Raw genomic sequence first — 11268 nt, forward strand, 5'->3', positions numbered from 1 at the left:
AATTTTGAAGTGCCGAAAAATATTACAAGCTCTTTTGAATCGTGTTCCTCGAGTTCAGGATGATACTCTATTTTCTCCCTCCAGATAGCACATGTGCGCCTCCTCCCTCCTCCTCCCTCCTCCCCCCCCCCCCCCCCCCCCCCCCCCCACGCTGTAGGAAAAAGAAGACAGATCAGCACAGACTGTACACTCACTGACACAAACTCTACGACCCGTCTGTCTCTGTGGGAGCAATGAATGGCTCACGAGTTGGTTTTTTTCTATTCTTTTCTGTATTTCAAGGCTTTGTAGGTGTCCCATTAATTTGCTTTTTTGCCAATATGTCAGCTTGGAGGTCCGGAGGAGAATTGTATGTATCATGCAGTATCTATCTGGGAAAAGACCAAATCCTGGAAGAGAGTGTTTCTTTCGGATGCTGCTGTCTGATGAGGTTTCTGCTTCTCCAAACACGCAGTAGGTTAGTGTGACATGCGACAGGTTACCCCGGCAGCGTCTTTATCTTTCACCTCTTTGATCCTGATCGCCATTCAGTGCACTACAAAGTGGAGCTGGAAGCATCACTTCTCTTAACTTAAACAAACAGTGGCACTGAGTTTACTCGCCACTCGCACCAGCGTTGGAGGAGTTTGCTATTGTGCAGCTTTGACATAAATGCAAGAAAAAAAAAGAAGAAGAAAAAAAAAAAAAAAAAAAAAAAGGTGTAGCAGTATTATGAGTATTGGTCAAAAACCCAGAAATGTGAATTCAAATATATTAAAATTTTTCAAAAGACATGTAAGTGAAAACAGTTTACACCTCAGAACTTAAGGGGATTTTTGGGTAGCCCACAAATACTGATAGAAAAGTATTTTTTTTCTTTAAAAAATAAAAAAAAAAGCACATGCATCATATAATGTATCACTTTTTGCTGCACCACATTTAACATTTCTTTGTTTTCTTCTCAGAAAGTATAAATTAGCTTTCTTTAGCGCTAAGTCTGACTAGGCTTTACATTTTTGGTCATGTTAAATCAATACTTGCTGAGTTAGCAACATTCTGTATTTCTGTATGCTCACTATTGTGTCAGTCCCAAGTCGCATTGATATGTAAATACCTTTCTGTTCATTGCCAGCAATTACAACGATGTGTCAACGCAGCACAAAATGTGTACGGTTCGCCGGCTATTGCATTTACAAGATAATTTCCTGGTAATCAACTGTAGATATAAACGTGTGCATATATCAAGAATCACCTGATGGTACCTTGAGCGAAGGATTACTTCCTAAATAAGTCAAGTTCAACACATTTGGAACAGTAAAATACTTTAAGATCATCTCAGCTGTGAATTATTTCTTATTGGGAGGTTTTGGCAATTCTGGTATTTTTTTTGCCACATGACAGTGGGACATCTCTGAGGTGTCTCTGTACTGTGTTTGTGCCCACCGGGGCTGTCACTCACCCCGCAACCCTGCAAAATGCACTGCTCACCACACGACAGATGAATAGATCTTTTCCACAGCAGACTTGTTGACTTGTCATTGTCAGGAAGAGCGCGGGTGAATTATTGAGCGCTCGGTTCCGTTTAATGTCCCAGTAAACAGTCACAAAGCACAAAGCAGGACCTCCACTAAAGCCAGAGGTAAACTGTCTCGCCTGTCCTGCTTCCGTTTGGACCGTCGGTTGTCCACGATGTGCTCCATTGAGAGGCCTTGCATACCATCTGTGATGTTTTTTTTCTGCCATGATTGCAGAATGAGCAAAAAAGTGACCTCCTTGGTTATCGTCGTATTTATTGTTTACGTCAGGCAAATTTGGTTGTTCTACTTCTATCCTTGTTTCTCTGGTGTGCCCCCTAGTGGTGTCCTGTAGTTGTCAATTGGAATGTTTGCTTCAATAGCAGGTCCATCTCCACCCTGAGCAGCCGTCATTCATGCACCCGTGCTTTCCCCACAAAGACCTGTCAAAATCTGCGGTGTGAAAAAGGTCTATAAAGTATTCTAAGGGAAGTAGACCTACAGATTTGTTAACGTTATTGTAGTTGGCTACCTTTTTTAAATTGTGGCTAGCTAGGTGCACCTGCCCCTCCGTGGATTCATATTAATAATGATACACGTTATTTTTTTGAAACAAAAAGATCTGAGAAAACAACCATGAACAAGAAAAGCGTATGTCGTAGACAACATACTATAATATAAAGATTATAATACCATCCCGACTCGGGAGCAGCTCAAATGCCCATGTTAGTGCTCCCTGTTAACATGAAGCACTCCAGTGACCCATGGCCTCATGTGCAGAGAACCAAGCTGTAATCTTAGTGTGTGCAGCTGTTTCAACTTATAAAGATATTATAAAGTATCTGTCTTTTTTTTTGCCCGCAGAGATGTTGCACCAAATTTATAGGAGGTGCTCTCATGCGGTACAGTAAATAAAGCACCATCAGACACCGCGGATACACAGCGTTCAACACAGTCTGCTAATCAGAGCCGAAGCTGACTTCTATTACGGCCAGAAGACGGTTCGACGTACGTCATCCCCAAACTCTCCGTGGAAAACACTTGTCAGTTGTCCATTTTTCTGAGCGCAGATGAGTGACAAGAGATCCACCGTGACACCCGCAGCACGTAAAGCTTTTACCAGCAGCCGACTGAGCGTGTCCCTCCTTCACACATGGCCGAGTCCTGAAGGAGATGAAAGTCCGGGTTACCTGACAGCAGGGGCAGGCATGTCTGCATGTACAAGGACGCACGTGCGCGCCCACACACACGCACACGCACACACACACACACACACACACACACACACACACGCACGCACGCACGCACACACAAAATGATGACTTAATCCCAGGAGAGAACTTGCAGTCTGGACATCGGTCTTTACAACGGAGAGCACGCTCCATCAGTCCACGAGGAGACCGTTTGAGTCGAAGCGGTCCACTTTACTCTGTCAAAACTTGTCAAGTCTGCTCCGCTGGCATTTCTCTCCCCCGAACACTAACTTTAACGTGTGACAGTATTTACGTCGGACCGCATCCCCCTTCGAGTGGAGAAATCGCAGCTGTGAGGGCGCCGCATCAAACGCTGCAGGACTTATACATTTTTGAATGCATGCATTTTTTATGCACGTTAACGGAGCTGTATAACTTGCGTCCTCCTCCTTTGCGGCTCCGTTGTACTCCGCTCTCCGAGAGCAATCGCACGCTTCGGGGAAGGATTTTGCAGACTGGGTTGCATTACTCTGCCCGTGTCGCCCCGTACTGTACAGCGATGCAGGGCTACCACCCAGCAGACAATGATTTATGAGGTACACACTCACCAAATTACACCTAATGAATTGTATTGCTCTTGACTGAATTTAACACCCCCTTCATTTTACTGCCTTTGTTAAACATGGGTTAACTGCAACAGGAATAGCAATCAATGCTGAAATGGTTAATGAGTAAACGGTGTGAGAAAGAGAATATGAAAGATTGATTGGCTCTTGCCCCCTAAGTGGGATTTATAGTGTGTTCTCACGCCGGGCCTAAAGATGAACCCCTCGCTCTGCGCTGCCGTGTTTGTGGAGGTCTGGGTTCACGTTACTGCATCCATATGTTTCGGTCTGCGGCACAGGAGGGCGGCGAATAAATAAACAGATCCCACACATCTGTCCGCGTGTCTCAGATCTTCCTCGACCTCCTCCCCGTGACTGATCTGTGGGGGGCGTGGGGGGGGGGGAGGATACATTTGAACTGAGCACACACCTGCATCAAAACCAGGCGAATCCAGCCGCGCCGGAGGTCAGCGTTCCATAAATACCCTCCCGCTCTTGTTAACGTGTCACGGCTTTTAAAATGGGTCGACAAACAGCCCACCTGGGACTCATGGGAAAAGGCGGAAAGGGGCGGGTGGAGGTGGTGGCTGGGGGGGGGGGCTGAGAGCGTGAAACAGAACGCGGCCCCCCGCCCGCTCCTGTCGTTATTTTTACAAGTCTTTACGACTCAATTTAGCGGGTGGGAAATAAAACAAGCAGGGTGTCGGAGCTCCGGGGGCTGAGATGAGTTAGTGGGGCTCCCTGAGCTGTCAAGAGAGCTCGGCGTGGTGGTGTGGGGGTTGGGGGGGGGGGGGGATCAGAAGGAGGAATAGGGGGAGATATGAGGGAGGGAGGGAGGGCAGGAGGGGGAGAGGGGGGGGGGGCTGATCCGCCCTAATCAAGCAAGTTTACTCAGATCAACGTCAGTCTTTAGCTTCGCTTCACATCGCAGCGACTTGGAGCAGTTAGCTGAGGAAACCGGGGACTCCAAACACACGGAGGCCTCTTAACTTTGGTGTTGTTTAGCGTGCCTGTAAAATTAACATGCATCGTGGATTTTCCTCCACGCTTTTCATTTTCCAGCTGAACTAGACAGACCTTGGTCCCTTTTCCTCTTTGCATTCAGGTGGCTGAGTTGCCCCCCCCCCCCCACGCGCTGTTAATATTGCTCTGATATCGGCTCTTTCCATCGTGCTCTGATAGTGCCATGTGTTAATGGTACTGTCTGCCCCTCAGAAAGGCCTCTTCCTCTTTCATTCGCCTCCCTCCCTCTCTCTCTCTCCCTCTCTCTCTCTCTGTCTGTGTCTCTCTGTCTCTCTCGTGGGTTTTTTTCCGCTGTTATTTCAGACCAATTGGGAGCGCACACGCGGGGAAGGGAGGGTCGGGTCGGTAATTAAAATTCTGTTCAGCATGACAACGCTGTTTCATGCCTCATTTTTTTTTTTTTTTTTTTTTCTTTTATGTGCACGCGGGATGAATACGGAAAGACTTGTAATAGGTAAACAGACAGTGCTGGTACGCGCTCCAAGTGCACGCCGCGCTTCCTCGAGCACGCAGGTGGGAAATGGACGCAAAACCCTGCAAAGCTCATCAGCAACACCGGCGCGCAGGTCGTGTTGAGTGATGGCAGAGGCTGTAATGTTTTATGTGTACTTTAAATCAGAGGCTTTGTATTTGGTCTGCCCTTTACCAAGACCTTAGTGTGTGTGTGTGTGTGTGTGCGTGCACAGGGCCACACGCACGTGTAGGTGCGAGACAAGTGTACATACTTGCAGCATGTTTGCATGTGCTGATTCTGTGATGTGTTTACTCCTTGAAAGGAGGGGGTGTGTGTGTGTGGGGGGGGGGGGACAGAGCGTCTCCTGGGAAGCAGTCCACGGGGCTTGTCAACTACTGTCACTCAGTCATCAGTCGCCCATATCCCATGCTCCCCTGCTCCGACGCACGCACGCACGCCAGCAAAAACAAAGACAGCGGCAGCCACAGCAGCTGCATCCGAAGGGACCGTCGCTGTTTAACCTCTGCTACAGCGTCTTTCTGTCTCTCGCTATTCCTTTTGCTGTGTTACCCCCCCCCACCCCCGCCACCCCCACTACACACACACACACACACACACACACACACACACACACACACACACACACACACACATCCTCCCCCCCACTCCTCCTTCGACACCCTCCTCATCCTCTCCTTCATCAAAGCATTTCTGGCTATTTTGTTTCCCAGCTCTACAGAGAGTTATTGCTCGTGACAACGATCACGGTCGTTTATTTTCTCTCCTCAGCCCGGCCTCTGTATGCATGCCGGGCTCGTATTACCCTATGATATTCAAGCGCTCTCTATTAAATATGCATGAACCCTGGAGATGAAAATTAATTTTGGGAATGTTCTCTCCTTCTTTCTCCCCTCGCTCTCTCTTTTAATGTTCAAATATGCCTTCATCTGCCTTTGTGTCAAGCCGCGCATTCATTATTTCATTTGCCGGTGACGGCGGAACGTAACACAACATGCGGGGGTACGGCCATGTTTGCGATATCGATCTCGCTCGAGCGAAAAGAGGTGGTGGTGGGGGTGGTGTGTGGGGGTGGTGTGTGGAGAGGGTGGGGGGGGGAACGAAAACAGCTCCGGCCACGCAGCAGGAAGCGAGTTTCCACAGATTCCCCAAGTTTTGGAAAAGTTTGCCGTGAGCTCTTATCACTCATGAATATTTAGAGCCATAAAATGGGAAAATATGAAATTGAATTATGCATGTACGAAGCGATGGAAATCTGCAGTTAGGACACTGCAGCTTTTTCTGCCGTCTGTTTCTGCAACTCGATCTTCTCCAGAAAAAGCAGCCGGCGTTTCTCCGCTCGTGGCCCGCGGCCCCCCGACGACCCGCGGACCCCGGAGCGGACGTGGGTGCCGAGGCGCCGCCGTCCATTCCACCGCAGACGCAAACAGACCCGGTGGAGCGGGCTTTGTGCAGGAGGTGAAGCCAACACCAGTTGAAGGATGCAAAACAAGAAGCGCTTTAAGAAACGGCGCGCGCACCGGTGGGGAAGGACATCCGGGTTTCCCTTCGACGAGGCCGCTGAGTTACGGGGCGCACCGCGGCAGTGAGGCCGTCTCCACGTCGAGGGAAACTCGAGGCTTGTTTCAGTATCAATAGACAAGCCGACCAAAACTTAGGCGGCATTGAACTGGTATCGAAGGTTTTTTTTTTTACCGGGGAAAGACGTGTTGTACAGTTAGAAATGCAGCTTCACAGTGTTTTTCAGATGCTGAAGGAACATTTAGAAAAATACGCTGATTTGGTTGCAGTGTCCTCTGACCGGTGGAAGGAAATCAATGTGGTATCTGTACAGTTGACCTGTGGCGGGAGCCGGCAGCCGGTTGGCCTTGCTGGGCTCTGTCCTGAGGTCACGTGATGGACATCCCCCGCTCTGAAGGTCAGTAACACCTGAGGTGGAAGAGCGTTGCTGTCCGCTAACTGCAGCGTTTGGTGGTTCAACCTCTGGCTCCTTTAGTCCACACCGGCGCGTGTTCCCTGCAACGGCAGATAAACATCCGATATAACTGGTGCGTAAGTGTAAGGAGCAGTTTGTTTACCGTGTCCTGTAATTTAATATTGTTTGTTTCCTTTTAACGAGCTTAGAAATATCGTATTTTGAGATTCCCTCAAACCTGCGTTGACTGGATTTTGACCCAAGCGGATACATGCCGTGACGTCACCCACTGGTTTGTGAACCGCCGTTCTGAAGGTTCGCCCTTTCGGTCATTGCCACCTTGATTTTTATTTTTTGGAGCCAAAAGTGAGCATGTGACGAGTTGGCAGTGCAGCGAGGGCCGGACCTGACTGAGAGCAGACGACGCTTCGCCCGCACACCTCCAGTGGAAACCTGGCTGCATCCCAGACATGTCAATCAAATCAGACACGGTTACTAACGAACCTCTCTTTGGGGTCAAATATCTAATCAATAATAGAATTATATTCAAATGGATCATCAGAACGCTGATCAGAAGGAGTGAATTTAATTATTGAAACGATGAAGACTTTTAGAGCCAGAGGTTGTTTTTTTGTGTGGAGCCAGCTCCTAGTGGTCCACAGTGGTATTGCATTTTATTGCACTTTCGCATCAGCTTCACTTTTCAGACCCGGAAGCTACGTCCATTTTATATTCAGCCTCTGCTGTGAACACAACACTGACGACCGTTGAAGTGAGGGGACGTAAACCAAAACAACGACCTGTAGAAGAAGTCATGCGATCGAACGTTAAGGTGAAAATATTGACGAGAGCAGCGTCAGAGCGTTTATTTTCATCGCCTCATCGTGCTTCTTTAGTTCTCGTCAGTGTTTCGTCTTCCTCGTGGAAATGAAAAGCGTATTTACGAATACGTTCATTTTGAAATTTCTACGATCAAAAGGAGCACTTTGTGCACTATTGTATTTCAGTGACTCCATGTGACACCGTGAGGCTTCTGTCACCTGGTAGAGCTGCCCGCTCAGCAGAAGGGGAAACATTGGGCTGCTTCACACCCGCCCCTTATGGCCTGCATTCACTCACCCAGAGTCCATCTGCATAACTGCATATTTCATGAGGAGTGGTCAATGCTCAATCCATACGGCATAGGACTGTGTGTGTGTGTGTGTGTGTGTGTGTGTGTGTGTGTGTGCGTGTGTGTGTGTGTAAGCCTGCGTTATTTTCTGTTCTTGCCACTGTACACTTTGTCTCACTGTGTGTTGCAGTCTGGTGTTTTGTTGTGTCTCCATATAGAACATGTGTGTTGTGAGCGTCACCCTTTGGGGGTCAGAATCTTTGCAGTCCGTCACAGACTAATCGTGCCAGTCAGCAAAACAGCGTTCCCTCTTTCACTTTGCTACTCTCGCCCGTATCTCTTCATCACCTTCAATGGCTCCTACTAGTGGCACCTTGTTTGAGCCCAGTCAATATTAGCAAAGAGGGATGCGGGTGCCAGTAGCTGGTGGACGACCCCTGTAGTTCTTATCAGGTAAAGTGTTTTTTGATTAGTGTTAATGGCTGGGACTAAATAGCCTTCAGCTTTTCCACTGGCTACACTTTTTATGTGTGTATGTGTGTGTGTGTGTGTGTGTGTGTGTGTGTGTGTGTGTGTCGCTGCTCTGCTCAAGGGCATGCAAGAAATCCATCATGTTGAGAAAGCTCTGCTCTGCAGTGATGAGCAGGAGTTTGTGTGTGAAGCCTAAACTGTACCCCTCACACCGTCTGGCTGCTATTTGAAGAAGGCTGCTGGACGGTGTCTGGCCTGCAGAGTGTCTCCCTGCAGCCACAGCAGAGGTGTTGCAGCGTGTCAGCGGCACCGCGACACACACACACACACACACACACACACACACACACACACACACACACACACACTCGGTACGAATGAGGCTCTTCTTGTTGCAGACACACTCGAGCCACGCTCCGCTCTCCAAAGCCCAGAAAGGAAGGCTGCGGCGCCGTCTCTCCAAAACGGCTCGGCATCTGGTGCACCAGACAGCCTCGCATGTTAATGCCGAGTTAATATTATTCTTATGAACTGCGAGTGACTTTGCATGTTAGTGAGCGCTCTGTCAAATTAATGTCAGCTCCATTAATGCCGCCGTCTATTTCATGTCACGAGCACGTTGGTGCCAGGCTCCCCTGCCTGCCCGGGCAACACTGTGGCTGCACACACACACACACACACACACACACACACACACACACACACACACACACACACACACACGCACGCACGCACACGCACACACACGCAAAGATTCACATGTCCGCATCCCAACAGTGGATACACACAGTACTCACACATGCACACGCACGCATGCCTTATCCTCCACAGACGCAACAGAGAAGAGGAAAATGAACGTCCTGACTCATTTATCACGCAGCACCAAAAGTACAGATGAATCCAGTGATGAAAATCTGTCCTGAGAAATGTCAGGAAGATATTAACTCCAATACATCAAAGCGAAGCTGCGGTCTCTAAGCTGACTTCCAGCCGATGCTCCCCGGCCTTTCGTTAAATAGGAGCAGCGCACCGGCGCTCGATGCAATTTTGGGCCGACTCCTGACCATTTGTCACGCAGAAACGAGTAAATAAAGACACGAGTCACTTCCATCCGAAGATTAACATCCGAAATGATGCAGAGCGAATTTCATTAGTGCGCAGACGCCATTCTTTAAATCTGTCTGATCTCGATGAAGTGTGAGAGGGAGAAGGGGAAAGAAAAGAAGAGAAGGAAATTGCCTTTTCATGTAGATTTCACTAATCGCTTCCCCAACAAAATACAGCAGACTTGTACTAATAAGTAAGTTAAGGCTCAGTGGACAGATAGAGTGAAACAGCACAGAGGCTAATGGAATTGAGAGCTTTCCATGCCTCCATGGGTGTCTTAATTGTCAAAAGGAGATTCTCAGATGAGCGTTTCAGCACTTGCCGGCTGGATTGTGGGAAGCCTAAATTGGAGTGCGACTCGCTGGACTTGTTTTAAACCAGAGCTTCTTCTCGTGTGTGCGAGGTGGATCAAATCCCTTATCCGGTGTCTGGAAGCGGGGCCTGTGATTCGCTCGTGTTTTATTTGTCGGCCAGCACCAGCAAAGTATGTGTTTTCAATGCGGCCAGCGGGGACTGCAGCACAGGCTCACATCAAAAAAAAATCGGTAACTTCTGCTGTTCTGTGCTTTTTTTTTCTTTCATCTTTGCAGTGAATGCATTATGCGCTCGTTTATTTTTGCGTGGATTTTATTTATTCATTAATATTAATCTAGAATGTCAAAAAATGTGATTCATTTGAAAGAGAAAAATGGTATGTTGCTGCCAGCTTGGATTTATTGGTGCTGTTGTCATCAGGGTACCTTTATAGTGATCTATTTTAGCACTGCACTCTTTACCAGTTAACACAACGGTAGAAATCCCAACCACTGTGCTTCATTAGTGGTGGAATTGGAGTGCAGGAGGACTCCACGAGAGATACAGAATGTGCTTTTAATCTAAAAAGGTCAATGCGCGCGAGCTATTTTGGAGATTCACTGCGAGCTTATAATTGGGGCCTTGTCTGAAGACTACGTAGAATTAAATGAAGACAAAGTTAGCGAGCGTGCGGTTGGCCTTTGATGAGAATCAGGGAGTGAGGACCCTTCATTTGCAACCTTTAATCAGTCCAGTGAGATCAGATTCGCATGCCATCGTAGAAGAAAAGAAAGTAGGGGGGAAGAAATGAAATGGTAATTAGTATTGATTACCTGTGTGCATATGACCTCGTGGTCTCCCCTTGCATTCTTAAATCAACCCAAATTATTGGATTTTTCTAATTTCATGCTCAGAGAGAAGTAGCCACGAAAATGCCTCCACAACGGACCGCGTTGCCCGGCGGGGTCTGAGCAAATTATAGTGAGGAGAGACAAAAGCTTCTTTTTGTGCAGCTGGCGTGGGCGCCAACCTGAATGAACCGCGCCGCTTTAAGTTAAGGATGATAATTATTCTGGGAGGGTCTGTGGGGAGTAAAGGTGATTCAGGTAGCTTTTTCTTCAAATTACATTTCGCGTCACTCCACTGTCGCTCAGCGATGGCCTCAGCCCGGCCGTACACGTCTGTAATTACTCTCAGTTAAGACAGGGGAAAAAAAAAAAAGTCCATTTAGGCGGCAAAAAGAAGCCACATTACATGTATACACAATTAACACACCCATGGGAAATTGAAATTTTCTTTCAAATGATAAGATTAATTCCTAATTATGGCTCCGCACACAGATACACATGCACAACCACACACAGTTAATCTGCTCTAGAAATAAGCCACCGTACACTGAGATTGTGAAGAGCAGAAGTGGACAGCAACTGATGGAGGGAATCCGTGTCATAGTGGACCCGATGAACCGGCGCGCCGCACCGACCTGACGGTGCTCTGCCGCCATCTGCTGGCCGTTAGAGGAAGTCGTGAAGGCACCAGCGCAGGTGCAGTCTTTCTGTTGGATCATCATTAGAGATCTTTTCT

Source organism: Embiotoca jacksoni, unplaced genomic scaffold, assembly GCF_022577435.1.
Source record: "Embiotoca jacksoni isolate LCO1_2020_lvr unplaced genomic scaffold, fEmbJac1.0.p SCAF_17, whole genome shotgun sequence".
Taxonomy (NCBI): Eukaryota; Metazoa; Chordata; class Actinopteri; family Embiotocidae; genus Embiotoca; species Embiotoca jacksoni.